This window comes from Caloenas nicobarica, chromosome Z (genome assembly GCF_036013445.1).
Source record: "Caloenas nicobarica isolate bCalNic1 chromosome Z, bCalNic1.hap1, whole genome shotgun sequence".
NCBI lineage: Eukaryota > Metazoa > Chordata > Aves > Columbiformes > Columbidae > Caloenas > Caloenas nicobarica.
Genome location: NC_088284.1, coordinates 21,735,031 through 21,759,740, shown reverse-complemented (window position 1 = coordinate 21,759,740; position 24,710 = coordinate 21,735,031). Strand labels below are relative to the sequence as shown.

The 24,710-nt window shown below is 40.0% G+C and overlaps 1 protein-coding gene across 3 annotated transcripts in view; it reads left to right on the top strand.

Annotated features, from left to right (window-relative positions):
- LOC136002611 (leukemia inhibitory factor receptor-like) overlaps window positions 1–24,710 on the top strand; it is a 105,052-nt gene that overhangs the window by 5,147 nt on the left and 75,195 nt on the right. For 2 of the 3 annotated variants that reach the window (XM_065657847.1, XM_065657844.1), the window contains exon 1: window positions 23,057–23,177. The exons of the other annotated variant lie outside the window; for it this stretch is intronic. The gene's annotated coding sequence lies outside the window, so the exon portion shown is untranslated. Of the gene's footprint in view, window positions 1–23,056; window positions 23,178–24,710 lie in introns of those variants that run through there. 3 annotated transcript variants of the gene reach the window in all.

Genomic DNA, 24,710 nt, shown 5'->3' with positions numbered 1-24,710 from the left:
TGCTCATAGTCTATCACTAAGAAGAAGCAGTTAATAAAACACTGAAAGCAAGCTTTCAGGTTTCCCTTCTCCTCCTCCATGCACACATGGCTCTTTCTGGTAGGAACAGTGTTTTAGAGGTCATTGTTCCAGCCCTTTGAACCTCAATGTTCTGTACATCTTTCGCAACATTCTGTTCTTCATTACATACAGCTTCTAACCTGTTTCCATCAGCACATTTGGTGTAGTAATCTGCTCTCTGAGTCTCAGCAAATATGACCTATCCGAACTTTTAAGATGACTATATGTTTAATCTCAAGTTCTCCAGTCAGCTTTTCTACCCTAAACCCGTTTCTCGGGGGATGAAGTGCAAAAAGCAGCACTGAGTTTCTGTAAATGTCTGGAACTGGTCCGAGGAATTTGGTAAAATTTGGAGGATTGGAATATAAAGGGTACAGTGTGTTTTCTGTTTTTGATTTTTCTGCCTCTGCATTCATCTATAATTTGTGGAATCACAGTTAAGTCATGTTATACCACTGACATTTTTGTATGGTGTAATCATTCCTGATTGCTGTCTCTGCCCTTTGCTAGCTGGTTTCTGTCTGCAGTACAGCTCTCTTGAGACACTACAATTGAAAAAAAAAAAGGAAGAGAGTACCAGCAAGGCACTTTATTTTCATCTCTGAATGTTTGACTCAAACAGGTCTCCTTGTCATCTTTCTAGCTGATTTCTTCCAAAGCAAAAGAAACTTGCTCTCATCAGCAAGTCTTAAGAAGCTTTGGTTGCTGGAAGGGAAGCAGTCCACATTCTAGTAAGGCGTATGCTCCACCATGAAGGGAAATGAAGTCATGATTCACAAGAAATCTGCCCTGCTTCTGTATTGCACCATATGAACCGCTCTTGAACTGCTGGCAGGCCTTAGCACTGTGTGCCTTGCTGTTTCTGGTTATTCTCAGTGTCCCTGGGTGGACAGGTTTTGAAGGAGGCCTGTCCACCCATACAGACAGTGCTTTCTGCCAATTCTGTCCTATGCTGGCCTCAAACAGCACAACAAGGAAGCCGTTCTCTGAACAAACTATTGCTCATAGGGTGAATGAAAGACAGTGTTGTGGCCTGGCACTGGAAATGTCAATCAAGGTTTGCTGGCTGGGAAATGTTGGGAAGCTTCCTCCACTCTGGCCATATGCCCACGGTCTCCACGGCCTTGTACTCCCTGTCCAGATGCCTGCATCTTCAGGGTCAGGAAATCTGTAGACAATACCATCCTACAGCCAAAAGTGTTTGTGACTTTGGAGGCATTGCTTAGAATGTATGAGCAGTGTTGCAGTAGGCTTTTACAAAGGCATCTATCTCTGTGTCACTGGAATATTGTCTCACATAGCATTTAACTCCAGATGGGTTTTAACCATTAGTACAACACATCTGGCTCTGAGAGAACGAAACATAGTGTGTAATGTCTTTTCCATTCAGAATCTCCAAAATGGTGAGCTGTGTATGAGGTCTTTTCAAATACACTTTTAAACAAACACATTCTGGCCAGTCAACCTGGTGATACTAACTTCAGCCAAATACCTGCTAGATTCTTCCTGAGGATAACCATCTCACCAGTCTCAGCTGATTTAATCTGATAAATCATTAGCTGGTGGATTTGTGAGGCAGGACTGCGAGCAATGGTGAGAGAGGATTCGCTGACAGCTTACTGTTGGCATACAGGCACTGGCTATGCTTATGATTTTATGTAACTCATTAATACAGAATGAGGAAGCCAAAGGTGCTGGAGTTCACAATCACACAGGATTTCTTGGCAGCTTTCTGTGTGGGATTTGCACCATTTTAGTTCTTCCTATCCTCTTTCTAATGCTATGGACTATGGTCCATAAAACAAATGACAGAAGTGTATTTTAAAAGCATTTGTTTCCAAGCATATGTATCAATACCCACAGGGAAAGAAACAAGCAAAATGCAAGAAACTGAAGTAATAGACAAACATGCAAAGTTTAGGCTAATTTTCATGTGTTTATAAGTCAGAACCATTATGGCAGCTCTTGCTGATATGCCTTTTGGATAATTTGTTTAATGAAAAAAACTAAGATGTGTCCTCATGAGTTTATTTCAAGGTGGTTTTTTGTTTGGTTAGTTGTTTTTTCATGATGTTCTGTTTTGTTTGTTTGTTTGCTTACTTGTTTTTTATTATTATTCATTTAATATGAATGCTTTATATTCTTTACATTTAGCCTTTTGGACATTTTTAGCCACTTTGAGTTCTTCTTCTAAGTTACAATATCTTGCATCCCCATCTGTACAAGAAGGCAATATGAATAACGAGTCTTTCAAATAATGTGTTATTTAAATCAACTCCATGAAATTTGAATATACAGTCAATTTTTTTGTGTATGTTAGTGCCTATTACCACAAACAAACTCTAGGCTTATGAAAAAATTTTGCTGCCAATGCAAGCCCTTACATTTGAAAATCTGATCTTTAATATATCTGTGTATTAGTTCCCATTTGTAGAAACAATGGGATCTAATTGGCCTCTGCACATTTTTTTGAGTAATAGAATTCAAGTCTGTGTGGGACCATGTTAATTATTTAATCTGATATTTTACTGAAGACTGACTGATACATGGAGTTCTCCAAGACCAGAGGGAATTTATTTTCATTCATACAGTTAAAGAAGAAGGACAAATAGTCTTCCTTGCAGTTGAAATACAGCCTATTTTTCAGAAAACAAGTCAATGTAAAGACTTCAAGGGTGAAATTTGTCTTACATTATTTCAGCTTTAGTCTCTGGTGTTTGTGTAGGTTCTCTCTCCAGTCAACACAGAAACAGGCATTGCAGTCTTACGTGTAAGAATGATGGGCTCTATCACCTCCAAAAGATGTCTGTCTGTCCCCACTGACTATAGAGGGAACCTAGACAAGTAGTTGAGGACCAATTTTCACAAGCTATTATGGTAAATGTCATCCCAAGTGCTAGTGTGGACGTATGCCATCACCTCTAATAAATAACACATAACACATTTTATTTTTAATTTTTTTTTTAAGTATGGCTTCCCACCCCAAACACTTGCCTGGACCCTTGGTAGATTAAATTCCCAGTTAGGTAAAGGAGAACTCCCCTCCTTGTGGTATATACTAAAAGGCAATGACTCCATGGAGTTTCTAATCTCTTTCACAAACTTAGTAGATCAATTTATTTTTAACCTCCATTAATAAGCCAGATTTTCCAGACCATGAAGCATCTCTGCTGAAATGCAAAGAATTAGAAAAGAATCCTGCGAAAGACCCTTAGAGGTTGTTTAGTCACTCTCCTTTCCCAGGGAAAGATCACCTCCTTCCTCAAGACAAAAAGTTCACCATTCTTAATAGATATTTGCACAGTCTGTTCTCTCAAGCCTCCAAAGTTGGAGATTCCCCTTTGGATTCTGCAACCAAGCCAGGCTAGAGCTTCACTATTGTTTAGAAAAAGGATTTCATTAAGATTTAAGCTTCTTTGTTGTGGCTGCAATTTAAAGTACATTATTGCAGCTTTTGTAGTCTTCCACTCTCTGGGTGTGGAAGAGTAGTGGTTTTCTCAACAGCACATGCAGGAAAATACTTCACTTTTCCCCCCTCCCCTTGTTTCAGAGAAGTGCAAAGAAGCATGACTATCTGATTTTTTTTTAACCTCTATGTAGAGTACGTGTGTTACCTGATGATCTGTCCTTGTCTATGCACCACTAACATAACTCCTTTTTAATTTTATGCTGATACGATACTGAGGTAAATACATAGTAAAACCGTTCACCTAACTTTGGGAAACTAAGCATAGACAAAGCATGACTAACAGTTCTTAATAAGAAAAGGCATGCTCAAAATGTAATCACCAGGGTAACTAAGTATAGAAATAAAAGGCACGGCTGTGGCAAGAGCATTCTGCTCAAGTTTAATGTCTCCAGATTAGAAGTGTCAGACAGTAGTAGCTGACAGGCTATTGTTCTTTCCAGATACAGAATCTGCTGAGACAGGAAAGTGAGGAGATGGGTAGCTAAGTTTTAGGTTGCATGCAAAGCACTGCCAGAACAAACAAGCTTTCTGGATCATTTCCTAACACAGAATCAGGAGTATCACTTTACTTCAGGGATGTATTAACAACAGAAGGCTGCTGAACTAATGATCTCCATGTCATACAAAATGCCACAAGCTTCCAGAGTTGAAATAATCTAGTGAAAATGATGGTCCTGTTCAGCAGAAAAAAAATCATGACTACAGCCAACCAAGGTGCACTTATGCTATTTGGCTTATCTTTCTGCAGCTGTGTGTGGTGTTTTATGGGGATTTAGGTCAGTATCCTTTCCACTGTGCCTCTTCTGAGTGGTTTAGCAGCAAGTTCATACAGAAGAATATAGTAGCTCTTCAAGTCCACTGTTTATCTTGTGACAAAAACATTAGGAATAGAATAGAGTAGAATAGAATAGAATTAGAATAGAATAGAATAGGAAAGGAAAGGAAAGGAAAGGAAAGGAAAGGAAAGGAAAGGAAAGGAAAGGAAAGGAAAGGAAAGGAAAGGAAAGGAAAGGAAAGGAAAGGAAAGGAAAGACAAGACAACACAACACAACACAACACAACACAACACAACACAACACAACACAACACAACTCATTATTTAGGTTGGAGAAGACCTTTAAGGTCATCAAGCCCAACCATTAATCTAACACTGCCAAGTCCACTGCTAAACCATGTCCCTAAGCACCACATCTACACATTTTTTAAATGTTTCCAGGGTTTAACCACTTCCCTGGGCAGTCTGTTCCAGTGCCTGACAACCCTTTTGATAAAGATGTTTCTCCTAATACAAAATCCAAACCTCTCCTGGCACAACTTGTGTCCACTTCCTCTTGTTCTATTGCTTGTTACTTGGGAGAAGAGACTGACACCCTCCATGCTACAACGTCCTTTTGGGTACTTGTAGAGAGCGATAAGGTTTCCCCTCAGCCTCCTGTTTTGTTTTGTTTTTACACTTTGACTATAGTAAATCTACAAGTAATTCAAGTTCCTTTAACCTTCAGGCTGCATGCATACCAGCATGGCGCAGAGTCTTCTAGACCAATGCCAGACACACAGTGTGTGTATCATAGAAAGACATGACCTAAAGAGAGATGGTGCTTAGTGTAACTGGAAGCATCTTGGAGTGTGCCTGTGTAAGTATGGGATCATTGTAACAATTCCGAAGTAGGACTCTACATTCTTGATTCTCAGTTTAAATCTGAATGGGAACCTGAAATAAGAGTGCTGACTGTAACTGCGACTGTGAAGTTTCAGGTGTTTAATTATTTGGACACTCAAACTAGACATGCTAAAGAGAACACAGGATCAAGGCTTACAAAGCTATACACACACAAAACCTGGTCTCAAATTCTGTGGACTTTAGAGAAAGATAAAATAGTCTTTCATTGCATTTCTTTCCTTTAGAGCATTCACTTCTCTGTTTGTCTGTGCTGCAGTGTTACTTGTGGTGCCACAGAGAGTCTGTTTCATTATCAGGGTCATGGTTGAATACCTTCATAAACCCGTTCTTTAGAACATGTGGCAAAACCAGAGCATGCAATATCTGTGACCACTTGTAACATCTCTATTTCTGAAACAGTTTTTGGCTGGATCCTCCATCCAAATATTCACTGGGTGAAAAGCCTTCTTGTATGATGCATGGCTGGTTGACCATGAACAGTAATACATCAGACAAACTCAGTGCACTGAAAAAAGCAGTGTAGTCTAAGAACAGCATTATGAGGGCATGAAGGAAAATATGTTTTGCTACTGAAAATGAATTGTCCTCCAATAATGTCAGTATGAGTGTGAATGAAAGCACGGTTACCACTGTTTCTTCTCCAAAGTGTTCTATTCAGATTACAGGAAAGTTCAAAATATCTATGCTACATTTCCAAGACCCTCTGAAAGGATGTAATTTCAATCTCTTTTCTGCATCTCTGCAGTCTCTGTACTCTACAGAGTTTATTGTGTAATATTTTAATGCTTGGTAATGCATTAAAATCCTCCAATACAGAATACCTCTGTATTCTTATTAGCTCATATGGAGCTATAACCAGTGCATCCTAACTCTTGGGCTGAGTACTCTTCTAAGAGATATGAAAATGGAAAATCTGTTTCCCAAAATGGCTTTACATAGACTTAATGTATCAGCTCAATGGAACTAGCTAAGGTCTCTAGCAGTATGTCGTGTTGTGCAAACCTGACATCCCAAGTTTTCCATATTACTAATGGATGTAAGTGTCATATAAATATTTCAGTGTGAAGGTGTCTCCATGTAGTTACATTAATGTATGTGTTTACCAAAGACCATCACAAGGAGGACTTGCTGGCTGAGACGTATGTTCTTTGCTAACAAATCTGATGGAAAGAGTTTTTCATGAATGAGTGCTTCCTGAAGAGAAGAATATAGATTTTCATGAAGTGTTGATTGTGAATGGATGATCCTCATTCAGTCGTCATGACTGAATTAAAATTGTATTCATTTCTCCCTAAAAATGTAACTTTAGAGACAATTTGGCCTCTGTTCATGTTAAAAATTATATCTGTTAATGGTAAAAGACTTCCAAAACCTCCTGGAAAGAAGGAAGGAAGGAAAGTTAAATAGTCGAACCAGAGGCCTGAGCAAAACAAAAACCAGCTTAGCATTGTTTTAAGGAATGAATGAAATATAAAAGACCTTCTTAAGTTTTATTAGATCTCAGACAAACTCCTGGACTGCAGACAGTTTGTAGTGGTTTGTTTTTCAAAAATAAAAAAGGTTCAATTACAGTCTGTGCCATTCCTCTACAGTCTATAATTCAAGTTTCATTGTGTTAAAATTAGGCTATGAAAGGATCTAAAAAAATGTGTCCAGTTTTAATACAAATACATCCTTTACTCATTTTTGGCATTATTAAGGAAGTAACTGGTACATAAATACTTAAATATATTGAGAAGTTGGGGCTTGACTGTAAATTTTGCACAGATGAATAGTGTTAGGTTTTTTTCCCCAAATATATAACTCTGTATGTGCCTGTATATAAGTAAGACAGCTCCATTTTTACAGTCAGACTCCTACAGCTGTAGTCTTTCCTACATGTGTGATACCAAGAACTGTGCTGGCAGGATGGCACAAGTTGCTCAGATGAGATGGGGGAGATTAAACTGATGGTTGTCTACTGGCAAGTGGTTGAGCAAACTACTGTCTGTACTTGAAAAAGAAATTATGGTAGAGAAACATGACAACATAGCTAATCTCTTTGAACAGGGAAAGCAAAAGCTTGCCTGCTCCCTGAATAGTGCCTGACTATTCTGGGAATAGTCTGGTTTGACTCTGAAAGCTATGGCTTCAGGAAGCATAAAGTGAGCACAAAATAAAGAAATAAAAATACACACATTCCCACACATTCAAGCAGAACAGAGAAAAATAGAAAGGGATAAATACTGAGTTCCGTTTATTTACTTGGTTGTGAATGAAAGTCAGTGTCACAGTGAATCACAACATGGGCCTTGAATTGTTTTTCAAATAGGTGAGGCAGTCTTTGCTTAGAACTAGAAGAGAAGTAGTGGTTTGAGACAACATGCCTCAAGGAATGTGCCAGACTTCCACAGTGCTTGTGCCTCATTTATGTCTTACTTAAGCCTGAAGCCTTAATTAAGTCCCTATTATTATGGCATTACTGGAGACTTCTAAATTTAAGTATTTGGGTCTAGTAATTATCCAAAGTCATTTAGGTCAGTAGCAGTTTCATGAACTTCAGCAAAACTGAGATCACGTCCTTCAAGAGAGTATTTAGTTGCTATGTACATATACACAAAAAATACACAATGTATAAATGATGCACGTATTTCTACAGAATAAAGCTATATATTACATATAGCTTTTCCATGTCTACTAAACCTTAGTAAAGAAAGTTAAGTATACCACATCTCTTTTCTTTTTTTTAAATTTTTTTTCCTTAAGACAACCTGTTTCAGAAATGAGCAATCCTGTTTTTGCAAGTTAACTATTACACAGTGAGTTATTAACTTTAAACACCCTTAATTCCTGAAAACTATGTGGTAGAGACATTTTAGGTTGGGGCAACTCCTCTTACATAAGAGAGTTTTTCTGCCAAGTTATTACCTCAGATGCTCTTTATGGTGTAGGTGAATGTTTATACACAGATTTCTCCCCCTTGTACAACAAAGGGCTACTGGAGAGCTCAGATGCCAAGCATATGGCAAAAGCAGGAAGAAGGCAGTCTTGTGCTTGATAAAATTGAAGAAAAACATCTCCAAAAAGAGCAGAGAAAGGAAGCCAAATGCTGAATGGTGATCCTGTCTCCTGTGGAGTCCTCCTCACTCCTGCTGCTTCCAGCAAAGCAGAGATCTCTTGACACCTTGCAGAAGCTCTGAAACACCTGGCTGGCTCTCAAGGGTAAGTCTAAACTTGTCTATGAGTTCACTAGAAAAGCACTAGTATGTTTTTCTTTTTCCACCTGATTTTTCTTTCAGTTTGCCTAGAGAGGCTCTGGTCAGTGCAGTTTCAGCTTCTCAGAAATTCCACCAAACAAACACTGATACGCTTGGCTTGCAACTTGAAGTGCCAAGTTAAGCAGCTATCCTGAAGGTCTTGGGCTCCCTTGGGTGCCTGAGGTTTCTGTGTCCTTGAAAAAAGAATAGAGAAGACTACATAAATACACACTCCTTTATTTTTCTGTTTTCACTGGTTTGCTGATCTGTGGACAGCATGTACCAGCTTACAAGTTCTGCCCTGTACTATTGTTATCCTAAATTGGTACTTTTTGGTCAGACAATTAGATCAGGCAATTAGAGGGCTTTGTTGTTAGGCTCCCTTTTAATGTATATTTAGGTTATGGGCAGGCTAAAAAAATTACTGTGGGTGTCTGGCTAGATCCATACTATACGGCTCAGACCTACTCAGTCAAATTCACTTTTTTCCCCCCAGCCAATAAAAATATTAGGGTGACTAAGAGAGAAGAAAGTGAGGGGTTTCTCACTAAGCTGTAGTCAGACTATTAAGGAGTGGTATCTATGAATGAACTGAGGGAAGGCTGGAGAAGTCTTACAGATGAACTGCTTTGGCCTTAAAAAAGAGGTGTGAGCACAAAAAGCTTTCAGACACTGGCTTGCTTCACACTCCCGCTGGATTGAGAATGCCTGTAATTGATTTCAAAGGGAGAGACCATGCCAGCATTTGCACAGAAATGCTATTTTTTGTATACTTCAATATGTGGGACCAAAGTTCTGGCCCTTCTGTAGCTTATGTAATGGAGTAATCTCCAAGGAAAGGGAAAATTGGCTGCTATATAGATGTAGAAACACTCATTAATCACTGGATCAGCACTCTAAACATTTCCTGTTTATATCCAGAATGACACTTCTTTAAATTACGTTGCCAGCTCCAATTTGGCATTGATGTCTTATTTTGTAAAAACAAGCTGTTATCAAATTTAACAGAAAGAGAACTGTTTCCATGAAGAAAAGGATTCTGAATGGCCTTTGGTTCAGATCTTGTTTTAGAAAAAAAACTTTCTTCAAAAGTTGTGATCCAGTCACCTCATACTGAAAAACTGAAGGGAATCCAGTTGAAAAACATAAGTTTGAAGTTGTCTTGTCTCACTTCATGAGAAAAACAAAAACAAATTATTATGGACATTTCCAATTGACTGGCTCAGCTAATGGTAAACGAGCCTCTGATGGATGTGTATCTAAAGAGAAACTGCATTTGTACTGCTCACACACCCAGAAACATCCATTCTGATTCTTATTGTTTGTTACTCATGATCTTTCAGAATTGCCATGATCAACAGTTCTCTCTCTCTTTATAAGACACAGATTTTAGCATATTTGAGACCACTGCAGAAGCACGTAGACAGACTTTGCAGGGAGAGAGAAGGACAGAAAGAATTGGCGAAAAAAAAATGCAGCTGAAAGCCACACTTTTTAATATGCCATTTCTGTCACTTGTCTTCAGCGTGGCAAGGCTAGGCTTCTCAAGCTAAACGTATACTAGGAAATTCCCATACTAGGAAACAAAAAGCATTCTTTCGCACTGAATTTAACTGTGTCTATGCTGTTAAGCTATTTTGCCCTCCGAAACAGGTTGGATGTATCCAGACTGCCAGTTGGGACTAATTCCTGGAAGCATGCCTGGGCATTGTTTGAGAGAGCCCTACTTCGCCTTGGCCAAAGCCATACCCCAACATTCAACTGTTTTGACAGTTGAACACTGAAGGCAGTTGATTTTCAATGTGCACACAAGTTTCCTGGCACTATGTAGTTTACTAGTATAAACACAGTCTAATTGTCCCCTGGACTGTAGTAACTATGGACACTATATCAAAAGAAAAAGTGCAACGAAAGTTCAAATTATAAAATATCCTGGGTTCAACGATCTCTGTTAATAAGAAAGTTTAATCTCAACACTCTGATATATCTCCTCTTCCTCCTACACATACCTAGCCAGAGAAGGACCCGTGTGGTAGGATGCTGGCAGACGTAGCAGCAAGCTCTCTATTCTCTAGGACGTAGGATGCTGGCAGACGTAGCAGCAAGCTCTCTATTCTCTAGGACATATGTGGCTTATAAAGGAAGAGGAAAAGGACTTTTTCAGGGAAGATAGTGAAGTAATGCATCCCGATTCCATTTTTTTTCCCCTGCCTGTGTATCTGAGCCACCACATCAATGCATGAGAACATCATTCCCCAATGTCAAATTCCCATATCTCTCATCCCTTGGAAAACAGGTGGTGAGTAATTGACCTAAGACATGGTTGGTTAAAATATAGTAAATACCAGAACACTATGTCTGTTCCTGTTTCTTATCTGCTCTGCTGTTTCAGCACATGAAAGAAACAGACTTTAATGGCAGATAAACTGCTAATGGAAGTGTGAGTCTCTTGTCATATTTTGTGTGAAGCAATTGTGATTCTCAGAGTTTGGTTTGCAAGGTAAAATCTCTTTAGCAGTCTCAGCAGAAAAGTATTCTTGGTGCTTCAGTGTCTTGGCATTTCTAAATCAAGTCAGAAACATTTCAAGAAGGAAGGCTGAAGTTTAATTCAAGCAAATTCAGTTCAGTCTAAGAGGAACTGTTTAAAATTCAGTGGGTTGCATCAAAAGAGACTACAGAATAACTTCATCTCGTAATTATCTGTTAAGTGTTTTTAAGCTCAGGTCCCAAGATATGGCCAGCACAGGAACTGTAAAACTTTGGCTTTCTGTTCAAGCTGTCCTGACATACATTACTCACAACAAAGCATTCAGCCTTTGCCTCTACAACACTGCCTTGTTCCATGGCAGGGCCAGGAATGTAGGAACGTGGCTCCCAGCCAAGCTGGTGGGGAGAGAATTCCCTTGACCTGGAGGATTCCAGCTCTCTCCATGCCTGCATCTTTTGTTCAGCACTTTGTGCTGTTTGTATTGTGTCCTTCTCCATGTTGCCCACAGCTGCTGTTCTCCCTCTTGCATCTGCCATTCTGGGTGGCCTTGCTGGGTTTGTACATTGCAGGCTAGCCAGGATGTGGCTACTGAAAGGGCAAATGCAGGAAAGGCCAGAGCTTGGCTATATGTGCATAATATCAAGTCAGACAATGTTCACAGGCTGAGAATACCACAGTGTTTGAGCTAAGGGAAGCTTTTTGTTTGCTTTTCCTTGCACTAGTGACTGGGTTATTTCAGCCTAATAGAAGGCTCTTTCTTTTATGCTCTGTGAATCTGACCCATCACAAATCAATTACAGAAAGCTTATAGGTTCTTCCCTCCTGCTCCTCCCAGGAAGGGCAGCTGAGAATAATTCCTGATGAATAAACTCAGTAGCTTCTGGAGGACTGTATTCAGTGAGCTCTAAGTTTTCCCTTCTGCTTCAAACTCTCTTGTTAAAGGAGAGAGATGAATTTTGGGTTACGTAGTAGGAGGAGAACAGGTTTTTTACGCTTTGTCTTCACCAGCAGGCAATTCCTGGCTGCCCCTCTGATATGCTCTGTAACTTTGAGAAGCATCATCAGCCAAGGTCCTTTCAGGAGGTAAAGCCGGTCTCTTCCTTGATACAGAGATGGAGTTTTACTTCACTGTTCTCCCTGGAGCCTGAATGTACCAATTTCTGGGAAGTTTAGGGTTAAAGAAGTGAGTGTTTTGTTGTAAAGACAGGAACTGTTGTGAATTTATGTTAAAGTTGACTTAGGCCCACTTCTCATTCTAAACTCAGTGGTAGTTTACAAAGGAATGAAACTAATCAGCAAGGATTTAAATTACATCTTTTCCCAAAGCCTGTTTATATTCTTTGCTTTAATCATACTTTCATTGGGCCAGCAAGTAATAACATTGTAATAACATTGTGCCAGATAAGCCACTTCAAAAACAGGAAGAAACAGAAATTACAAACAGTGAACTGGCAGAAAAGACTACCACTAGAGATTGCCCAAATTGGTGCCACAGTGTCTGCAGACATTGCAGGGACATAATAGGAGACAATTCAAAGGGGATAGAAAAGGTTTGGGAGGCAGGATGTTTGAGGAGGGGATGGAGGATCACAGCCTCTGAGATTTTTATTTGATGTGTCTTATTTAAGGCCATGTTTCAAAAAGTATTTAAGTATCTGAAGAGTCAGTTTGGTATCTGTGGGATTTCAGGTGGGAGCATGGGATGTAGATGTTTTTGAGATCTTGTTAGTCACCATGCTGCTGCTTTAAATACGGTAAGAGTCTGGCATTTTTGGAATGGTTTCTCAAAAGCACTTGGCTATACTGACGGATGAAACAATAAAATCTGAGGGATACCCAATATTGTGTAAACACTGAGTAGGGTCCATTCCCCTTCACACTGGTAGGGGTATGGAGGTCCTGTCCTCTGCCTCCGTGTTCCCACAGCCTGTTATTTAAAATCCCTAGGCCTAAAGGTAAGTTTTGACCTACAGGAGATTGCTCCAACAAGTGATGGTTCGTTGCCAGCTTTCTAATTTCCTTTCCACCGTGCAAGGGTGTTGTGATGCATATTTGAGTTTGCAAATTGCTCTGGCAGGAAAGCACTCTGTCAAGCAATATGTTGTGTGCTGCAGAGTTTGGTTTTAGTCCAAAGAGACAGAAAAGCAGCCAGAAGGAGGCCGGAATTTTATTTAATCCTCTGTATTTCTGAATCTGTGTAGAATGCAGCTAGACAGGCCCAGAAATCTCCATATGGTGGACAACATGTGAATATGCTTAGTTCCTGGTTTTGAAACAGTATTGGAATTTTTTGCTTGTCATTGACTCTTGCAGGTCTAACACATTTAGTGTCTGCAAGTTGAGAGAGGGGCAACAGTGAAGTTCAGGCTGAGCAAGGCAGATTGAAGGTATGCCTCTAGGTATAAAGGGTTCCTAAGTCCTAGCACCTTCACCTCTTTAGATATATGTCACTGCAACAAGTGGATTAATTCACAAGGCATAGGAAAGGATACTTAGTTCACTGTAGTGTGTACAGCAGAGGAGATATGAATGTTTGTGCAAGGAGAATACACAGCAAACACAGTGGCCACGGAGAACAACCTCTGACTCATTATATGGTTATTAGCTAACTTCTTTAACTTAAAATTTTCTCTTAGTTAAAAGGAGAACATTGGAATTTTGGAGTTTGTACATTCTTTCATCATTTAATGGGGCTTAGAAGGAGGTGTGCTTAAACTGCCTATGGAGCATGGACATGAAAGAACTGGCTGCTTTTTGTGCTAATTCAAACACTTGGAGCTGCCTTGATTTTGCGCTTAGCCAGTCCCAACTATTACATGCAAGGAGAGGCCAGGTGCTAGCAGTTGAATTTTCTGCTACTTGCTAGCTGGCAGGATGCTGGAGGACTTGGGCAAGAGAAAGCCAGATTTGTTGCCTTTCTTCTCAGCTTTGAAGAGCCCACATGATTTCCAGCACATATCATGTTTACTTTATAAAAGACAAACCTTCTTTGGCAGGAAGATCAGAGGGGAATAGGCATATACATAGGGACTAACACATACAGACATGCATATTATCTTGGAATTAAACTCAGTGTGTGTGTGTAGATATGTACATATGCCCATCATTGTGTATATACATACACATAAAAGCAACAGTGTGAATATGTCTCCACAAGGAAAAGCAGGAAGGAATTAATAGCTGTCTACAATACAGGCATCCACAGCTGAGCTAGTCACTCAACACTTCCTTAGAGCCAATGGTAAGAAACAGGCACTTAGCAGAGCATAATTCATCTTATCATCCAAAATTAATCACATTTTTTAAAGGTTGTTTCTCTCCATTTTCTGTGAAGGAGCACAGGGCAACATTTTGGCAGCAGAGATCCATGTTGCAGAGTCATAACATGAAGTGAGATTAATTCCATCTTTCCTGTCTGAGCTCTCCAGAGTATTCCACATACAGTTTACCATATTATGTGTTGCTTACAATGCTTTTTGTGAGACCTGAGTGCTCACTTGCCAAAAGCCAATGAGTAAACCTGATCTGAATCCAGCTGGGAATTGTAACAGGTTTCTCCACACAACAATCCCAGTATTTATCACAGTGGGTAGTGCTTTTTCAAATGCAGTCTTCAGTCTAAGAGATCTTCAGTTTTTGGAGGGGTTTTCTCAAATTACATTTGTTTATTGATCTACATTATAATGTGATTGCAGAGACAGTAGGGTTAGTGCAATAAAGAGAGCTCTGTGCCATGACATGGGGCAAGGGACAGGAATCTGTTAAGCAAATATTTCTGCTAAAATTTTTGTTAGGAAAGAACATGTGAAGGACTGGTTTGGCATACAGCTGTTACAAGCTGAATGAATTTACTTCATCAGTAAAATAAGCAGAGTAGATACCCATCTGCTGCATACACAACTGGCTAGAACGTTAGAGGGCATCCCCCACAAGGAGCTAAACAATCTATGTAAGGTAAATGTTCTACATTTCAGTAGCATCTACACTGACCACAGTTTTGCATAACATAAGATGCATCTCTGAGATTCTTAGGACAGCTTGGGTTGAAATAATGCAGAGAAAATGTCAGATGACATGAGCCTGGTTACACAGCTTCTGCTTATTTATACACAGAGATAGGGACACAGGTGAAACAGAGGGATTTCCTGAGGATACCCAGATTCACACTATCTAGCTTTAGATGCTGAGATGCCCAAGTCACAAGTTTAGCTGTCTTAACTCACTGTGAAGTTAGTGGAGAGAAGGGGGAACCCCCAGAGAACAATTCAAATTTGGATTTAAACTGCTCTCGATAGATCCCTCTCTACACCGACTATAGAAGGTTTCTAGAATAAGTGAGCACCAAATGTAGATGCTCTGGTTAAATGGACGAATGTAGATGCTATTTCTGTCAGCGTCTTAGTAGCCACGGCATTTGTAGGATCCACAGCAAGTCCAGATTCAGCTCTGCATTTGGTAATTCAAGGGAACAGCATATTTTTCCCTAGTTACTCAAGCACTGATATATCAGTCAGCAGCATGTTGCTGTGTTTGCTGATAATCTCAAGACCTCTTTCCTGAGAGTGCTGACAGAGGGGTACGTGGTGTAGATTTTCAGGCTGTACTAGCTAGAGAGAACAGTACTTACAAGCAGTATTTTAACTCCACTTGCATTAGGTACTTACACAGAGGATGTTTACTGGCTGTCTTGGATGGAGTTGTTATGGCAAGTGCTTGCTAGGAGGCAGGAATGGATTCATCCTAAACAGAAATAACATGACATGCAAGTACTCTGTCCTCTGAAAAAAAGCCCATGATATCCAGCTAACCAGATCAAAACCGGTGGAGGTGCTACAGAAAACTGGAAAGTGTAGCACTGGGAATGTGTAGATCAAACTTGCAGGATCCTGCTTTTGTGCCTCTAGTTTTGATGATGCAATGCAAAAAATAAAGATAATGCTGCCCTGGATAATGTTGCAAAGAACAAATGGAGATTCTGTCACATCTACCAGACTGACTTGTGAAACATGGTATATTGGCGGGACTTAATGTGTTGGCCTAGGAACATGTTTTTCCCTTTTGATAAATCCTATAACCAGTTTCAGCCAAAAGGCTAAGGTATCCTACTTGGAAACACTCACTATGTATTCTCTGTTATTCTTAGAGATTTTGTAAGGAACATTTAGAATGAGGAAGTATGTGAAATTTCTGCAAAACAGACTTTTCATAGCATAAATATTCTCAGAGGTAATTTTGTGAGGGTTTTTTTCAGTGGGGTTGTTTGGGTGGTGGTGTTGGTTTGTTTATTTCTTAAAGGGGATCTAAAGCGCTGGCCACTCCATCAGGGATTGGAAGGCACTTTCGCCCTCTTTTCCACCATTCAGTTGAATTAAGAGGGACTTCTAGAAACTCTTTCTCATCCAGCATGTTTGCGATGGGAAATAGTATTTCACTGACCACGTAGGGTAATCTTTGCTATTGTTGAAAATAAAAAGAAGCCTTGTCCAATAGGTAGTAGAACCTACATGGAGCTACTGGAGAGAGTTCAGAGAAGGGCCATGAAGGTGATTAAGGGATTTGAGCATCTCTTCTATGAGGAAAGGCTGAGAGAGTTGGGGCTGTTCAGCCTGGAGAAGAGAAGGCTCAGGGACTGATCTCATTGATGTCTATAAAATTCTGAAGGGAGGCTGTAAAGAAGATGGAGCCAGGCTCTTTCCAGAGTTGCCCAGTGACAGGACCAGAGGCAATGCACACAAACTGAAACACAGGAGTTTCCATCTGAATGTGAGGAAACAATGAAGTGTTTTACTGTGCTGGTGACTGAGCACAGGAACAGGTTCCCAAGAGAGGTGGTGAAGTCTCCAACCTTGGAGACTTTAATAGCCATCTGGACATGGTTCTGGGCATCTGGTGACCTGCTTGAGCAGAAGGTTGGACCAGGTAGCTGCCAGAGGTCCTTTCCAAGCTCAACCATTCTGAGATTCTGTGTATGTGGGCCTGGAGAGCATCTATGGATTTGTCATTGTCAAAGCTCAAGGGAAGGAAGCTGCCCTTGCACATGTGAGAGGCTGACAGCTGGGGCATGGTAACCCTGGCTGTACATACAGACTGGGGGACAAGATGCTGGAAAGCAGCTCTGTGGAGAGGGATCTGGGGGTTCTGGTTGACAGCAAGTTGAACATGAGCCAACAGTGTGTCCTGGCAGCCAAGAGGGGCAACCGTGTCCTGGGTGCATCCAGCACAGCATGGCCAGGCGGGCAGGGAGGGGATTGTCCCGCTCTGCTCTGCACTGGTGCGGCCTCACCTGGAGCACTGGGTGCAGGTCTGGGTGCCACAGGATAAAAAGATATAAAGCTACTGGAGAGTGTCCAGAAGAGGGCCGTGCTGTTGGTGAAGTGTTTGTAGAGGAAGCCATATGAGGAGCGGCTAAAGTCATTTGGTTTGTTCAGCCTGGAGAAGAGGAGACTGAAGGGAGACCTCATGGTGGCTGCAGCTTCCTCATGAGAGGAGGAGGAGGGGCAGGAGCCGAACTCTTCTCTTTAGTGACCAGTGACAGAACCCGAGGGAATGGCAGGAAGATGTGCCAGGGGAGGTTTAGGTTGGACATCAGGAGAAGGTTCTTCCCCCAGAGGGTGGTGGAGCACGGGAACAGGCTCCCCAGGGAGGTGTCACGGCCCCAAGCCTGACAGTGTTCAAGAAGAGACTGGACAAGGCCCTCAGACACATGGTGTGAACTGTGGGGTTGTCCTGTGCAGGAACAGGAGTTGGACTCCATGATCCTTGTGTGTCCCTTCCAATTCAGGACATTCTACGATTCTGTGATTCTATTATTCTGTGTTAGTGGGGAAGAGATAACTTCCAGCTTATACTTGGATGCCACTGTCCTTGCAAATTCTTGTTATAACACACGGTAGCACCAGCTCTTGCAGGAGATGGGATCTGTGGACCAAGTCGAGCCTCATACCTCCTAGACAAGAGGAATAGCTGAGAAAAATTGTTTCACTGTTACCAATGTTTGGTTATTTGTTTGCACAACCATGAGCCAGCTTGCTTTGGCTTCTTTCCAACTCTGGGACCCGGCTGCCAGCAACCTGGTTTGGGTTCCACGGATCATTTGTTTACTTTTTATTTTAATGTTGTAGACCCAGAAGGTTAAGAAAGCAAAGGAGAAAACAAATTTAATAGCAATGATGAATAACAGTTAAGTAGAATAACAATTTCTTTCATATGTGCGATGTTATAACAAAGTGTGTTGGGTAAACACCTGTCCTATATCCTCCTAGTACACTACACTTGAAAGAAATCCTGTGCAAGTGGGTTGCTCCTCTTTCTCAAAAGAAGCAGGCTGTGATCCAGGGCATGTACCACTAAGGAGTCCTGCTGGCTTCTGCAAAGTACCCTAGATCCTTTCCATAGCCTTTCCCTTGCAAATTCATCAGATAAATAAGCCATAATTCTGCCTATTTGATGGGAAAAAGTTTTCAAAAAACTTTCAAATATGTTGAGATTCTATTTGTTTAGATTCAACAGGAGAAAAGAGGTCATGTGAAAATGACCTAGGGCTAAATCATTTTTGGGGCCCTTGTATGAGAGAGCAGCAGTCTTCTGACTGAGCAGAAGCAGAATAAATGTGAGAGTGTTCAAAAAGGCTTTTAGATGACGTTCTTAGGGACATGGTTTAGTGCTAGAGTTAGGTTATGTTTGGACTCAATGATGCTGAGGGTCTCTTCCAACTGAAATGATTCTATGATCTACATCCCTTGCAACAACAGGATCTTTTCTGCATGATACACATGCCACATCCCAAGTTGTATCCAAAGACTTACACAAACAGTTGTGGTAGGGCTCCCTAATACAGAAAGTCTGTTTGAAGACTAAGCAGAAAATGAAAATGTTATGTGGTCCAGAGTCCTCTGTTTTCAAACTTGATATTTTTTATATACACAACATGGCAAATATGGTCTCTCTGTATGAACTGAGAACTGTAAATTTACCAGGGTTTGTGTAGGGTAAATGCTTCCTGTTGGTATTTTAAAGCACATGGAGGCAGCCTTAAAATAATGTAGCAGCTCAAGAAGTTCTTTAAATAGCTCAGGAAGTATGATGAACTCTGAGTCTGCCAGTGACAACACAGGAAGAGGAAAGCCAGAGATTAAATAAGACATTAGTAGCAGGAATGATGGTGGGATAATTTATTCTTGCAGAGGTTATCACATGCTTGACTCTGATACAGGTAGACTCTCACTAATAAAGAGGAGATTCTACCATGATGAGTTACGGTCTTCTAATACGGAGCTGTTTCTGTGGTAACAGATAGAAACCACATTTACCTTGGTTTTGGTGGCTTACTGCATGTATATCTTTAATAGTATACTTCCACAGAAAGAAGCAGAAAGTGAACAGTGATTTGTAGGAAAGGGACAACATAGGAACATTGTCCTGCTGTCTTACATGAACACACTGAGAAAATAAAACTTGGTAAACAGATAATTCTGGCTACTTTTAAAAGAAATTTCCCTTACAAACTCAGAGCTTTGAGTCCAATGTCCTTCCTACGCTGGGCAGAAAAACTCTTGCTATCAGACACCATATTTAATTATAGTTTTAATTATAGTCCTACAACTAGAACAGTATTCCACATTATGGGGGCAAAAAGCCTTGTTCTTATTAGTAGTACATTGCTGCTATTAACGACTCCAGAGTCCAGATCCCTCTCCTTTGTCTGTTGATTTATGTGGGTGTTGCCTCACAGAATTAGCTGATAATCTCATTATAGCTAATCCTGTTTGCTCCTTCTGCAAAACAATCTTGTCATGACTGGCAGAGCTCCCTTTTCCTCCTATTTCTCTTTTCCCTTAGTTATTTTCAGAGACCTTCTCTAGAACACACGGACTTTCAGGGTGAATATTTATCCTGTTTACTAGCTATAATTCCAGCCTAATCAAATTCACCTCTCTGCCCTATCCCTTTCAATAAATATTTTCTTTGAGCCAAACCGCGTATGAATATTAGCTGTACCTCTTTCATGTTCAGTTCACATGACTGCACTATTCTGAAGCAATTAAAGCTTCTCAAATGACATTTTTGGTTTACATTATCTTTTAGGCCTTTAAAAAGTGAAATCCCTCACAAGGTTTCTTTTTGGGCAACAAAGTAAAGAAGACTCAAAAAAATATATTTTTGGTAACTGGATGCTAAGATGCTTAATAAGGTAGATTCACTTAACCCTGGATATTTCTAAAGCTTTACTAATCACAAGTATATTTTTGCTGACCAGCAGCTCTTGATGAGGTTACTAAAAGCATCTAAGGGTTGTTGAGGTGAATACAAGATTTAGGACCATACACAGAGTAAAGAAAGGTGAGAAGCACAACCACATCTACCTATTTACTTTCTTAAGTGCTCACTGTATTCAACAATAGCATATCTGATTTTATGTGGATTTGCATAAATACACTTCGTATTTAGTGCTTGTGAAACATGCTAAAGAAAATGAAGACTTCATGATTATTTATATGACCTAGACAGTGAATAAATATAAACAATGAAAAAAAAAACAAACAACAAAAAACAGTGAATAAATCCCACGCTTCCCCTGCAGTTACATCAGACAGTATTTCCAGGCTGAGACAAACCAAAATATCCTTCAGGAAAGGTTTGAATATAATACTTGTGTCCCTGCACTGTTCAGCAGCTCTGCTTCTCTGCATGTGAGGAGCAAGATGTCTTAGATAACAGCTAACAGGAGACAGACTTACCTGCCTTTTCTTTAAGTCAATGCTTTTAGCATCAACCTCATAGTCGTTGCCTGCCATAATGAAACAAAACACTGTCACCTCTGTTAGCAGCACATCTGTGATAACCTTTGTTACCCAAGACTGGCAAACCAGGAAATTTAACATTTTGAGGTGTCAGTGTTTTATCTACATTTCTAATTGAAGCTAGTAGTACTTGTTGACTCCCCTTCATATTTATAATCGCTCTTGTGCCTTTAAACACTAAAAGCTTACCCTTAAACTATCTGCTTGGGTTTTCTGGCCCATTCGCCAAAACTGCACTTTTTTATTCATTAATAATGGGTTGTATTTATCTCAAGAATATAAAATCAGTAGAGACAACAGAGAGAACCTTTCTGAAGAAACTTTCATTTGGTCAGGCAATAAATTATCTGCTCTTCCACTGAAGTCTTTGATATTGTTTGACAGTTCCAATACAGAAGTACTGGAGGTAGGTGAGCATCTTCTGCAATAGCAACATTCTTTTTTTTTCTCCAGTCTTGAGCACCTACGAGCTGGGTAAACATGCAGCTGCAGAAGTCGTTGCCTGTTTTACACAGGGAACAGGATTAAGTAGTTCTGAGTTGTTTTCGTGTTGAAGAATACATGAATAGAAATAGACAAAATACGATGTTTTAAATATAGAAAATCTGAAAAGTAACATTGTTTGTTATTTTAGGATTTATAACATACTTTTCTTGTGTGATGCGTCTGTTTTGCAGATGGTATTTATTGTTCTTGAAAAGTGTTTTGCATACTTGAGAGAAAACAAGTTTCACTCACCATTGTGTTTGGGTTTAGACAGAGGATTTAGAATGTAGAAGGCACAGGTTTACCATTATGCTTGCCTGCGTATGACCAAACTAATAAATGTAGATATTCGAAGTATGTATGAAAGTGTTTGGAGTTGTCCTATGCAGGGACAATAGTTGGACTCGATCCTTGTGAGTCCCTTCCAACTCAGGACATTCTATAATTCTATGATATTCTATGATACCTGAGATTGTTTTAATCAGATAATCTTATTCTGGAATGACGATTTTCAAAAGTAAAGAAGATATTTCAGTGTACCCTGTTTAGCACAACAGATTTTGGAGGTAAAGAAGGCTCACAAATTCCCTAATGACTCCTTTCATACAATTCTAAAATCTATAATATAGCTAGTTATACTGTAATTCTTCATCTACACTAAACAGGGAAAGAATTATAGGAGAAAGTACTGCTCCATTTTGATTCAGCCCAGAAAAAGTAGATAAGATTTTGGGGCATTTAATAAGAATAATTCCACTCAAAAATCTTACCTTCAAACTTTTGGACCAAAAAGTGTGTTATAAGACTACTTAAAGTTCTAACACTACATACGTTTTAGGCATATTGGTCATGAGAAAATAATTTCAGCCTAGTTATACAAGCTGCAGTTTTGTTATTAAGCAGTATCTCAAGATCCCCTGCTCAGAGCTGCCATGCAAGGCAATGAGTATTGTTTATTCCTTATCATTATTTTGCATGCAGAAGCATCTTGAGGCTTTGATCAGGATCCACTGAACACACAATCCTCACCAGGAAAATTTTCAGTCTAAATAGGAAAGATCATCCAATTCTGACAATGCAGAATCTCACTGTGGGAGAAGAAAAAAGTTCTCAGCACAGCCTCCAAAGTCACAGTAACTGAATTTGTGAGGACCATTAAGTGCCTGTGTATTAGGGCCCACATTTCAGTACAAAGTTACCAGTAAGAATCTCCACAGCAGAGTCAGTTGCCATGTAGTTGACTAGCTGCTTAAAACCTTTGTGTTTGATTTCCTGCATTTAACATTTCTGAAGTTTCTACTGTAAGGCCTCTGCATTTGGCTTCATTCAGAAGTCAGACAGCAAGAGCGGGTCCCTGTAAGTGGAAGAATTTGTTTTAAAACCTTACTCCAAATTATTTAAAGAAGAAAGAATTTAAATCAAATCCTGCCATCTCCCATTTGAGCACTCTAGTTACTGCACTCTAAAGCAAGTAATTTAGGCTGGTAGATATTTTAGGCTGTTCAAGTTTTTCTGCTTCTCATGAAATGCTGAAGTACTGCTTGGAGCATGGACAGGAATCCCAGTGCTCCAGAATAGCATCTTAAACATCAAGAGAAAGAAACAGTTCTATTTTTATAGCCCAAAGACTATTTCAATAATTTACATGAAGAGGGATAACATCTACAGGAGAAATGGAAGAATTTTGCCCTATTTGACATAAGAAAGATCTGCTCTCAAATTTGAACCAGAGGAGATGTCAGGTCACAGGCTGGGTGCTTTAATTAACAGGCTATTAAGTTATTAATGGAGGCCATTTTTCCTCGAGAACAGCTGATCTGGCTACAAATGGATCCAGCTGAGAAGCTGATGAGCAGAAACAGGAGGAACGCATACACAGACTCCCCCATCATGTGATGGGAAACATGTCACACTAGCTGGTACCAGTGTGGGCAGAAGGGAGACTGTGACCCACTTGGTAAGTACACATCCTTTTATTGTTTCCCCCTTGGTCAGCTCTAAGCAGATCCAGTACTCCTGGGTCTGTGTGTTGGCTTCTGGGCCTCCAGTTCTTAGGTCTGTCGTAGGCAAAAGATGTTGGATGTTCAACCAAAGCCTGTTATTTCTGTCTAAGTGAAGAAGTTACACATTCTCAATTATGAGTCTTGTAGTATTCTTCATCAGTGACGTTCTCAGAGATTAACAGCTTTCGATGTATGTAAAACTGAGCCCAGACTTGATTTCCATGCTAGTGTCTTGCACTTTACAAGGTCTCTTTTTCTCTACTCATCTCTGGCCCTATGGAAATTATTCTTAAGCTAGAGGTAACAGATTTGCAATCAAGTATATCCTGTGGTTGTATTAATGTGTAATAAATTACAATAAGAATCCATTAGAAATGCACCTATTAAAATGGCATACAAAGTGTTCCAAGTACTTACCCATTTCAGAATTTTCTTCAGTTTCACTCATTTCTCCCCTTTAAAATCCGAGAGCTTTTGAAGTGCAGAGTGTCATCAGAGCGTATTCCCTGGGTACTTCAGGATGTTGGCATGTGAGGTAGAGGCTTTTTCAGACAGCTGCTCTTCCTTCTGCTGCCCTCTTGCTAATGCCAGCCCGTTTATTTCATGTCTGTTCACTTTTACCTGTAGGAGTCTTGCAAAATCCTGCACAGTTGGGCAGACTGGGGAAAGAGACAAGGAAACACTTGAATATCCTCTCCAATTCAAGCCTGGGAGACAAACACATAGAGATACTCTCTATGTGCAACTTTGGGGTATAACTTGGTTCAGGCTGCTGAGAGCTCTGTAGGGGAACTTTGTAAAGTCTTCTGTACCCCACAGAATCATTATTGGTTTTGAGATGATGACTCAACAGAGCATTTCAGAATAGAGCTATATTTTAATTCTATTCTCAAATCCACCTGTGTTCAACAAAGAAACTAATTATCCACTTGAATTAAAACTTGCTTATATAATTTGCTGAATCAGTCCTTTACAGGCAGCCTTCTTTTTCTTCACAGTGTTTTACTTCCTACTTCATTGTAGCTGTGATCCTGGCATCTCAACAGCAGGAAAGTAAGGCCTGGAGGCTATGCCCTAGTATTACAAACAATGGAATTTGAGATAAAAACATTCTGAGGAGAAATTCTAAGTCACAGTTTCCTTTTAATAGTTAAACTGGACCTGCAGCGGCAATACCATCCTGCAGATACGCACAATCACACGTAGATATATAGATATATCCAGAGAAAGGGCATTCATGCTGTTATTACTTAAAAGGACACATAGGGGTTTTTTTGCTTTACAGGAATTCCCACAGACTTCTAGACGCGACATTGATGACAGCATGCTGTCTCTTGCCTAAACCATTTCAATTGATTATATTAAGAAAAAGAAATCTTGGAATAACATCTTCTTTAAAAGATAATTTCTTTCTTGTTCTGACATAATAAGTGCTGACAGAAAAGAGCATAGATGTATATCTTCTGTGAGATGTCTCAAAGTCTCTG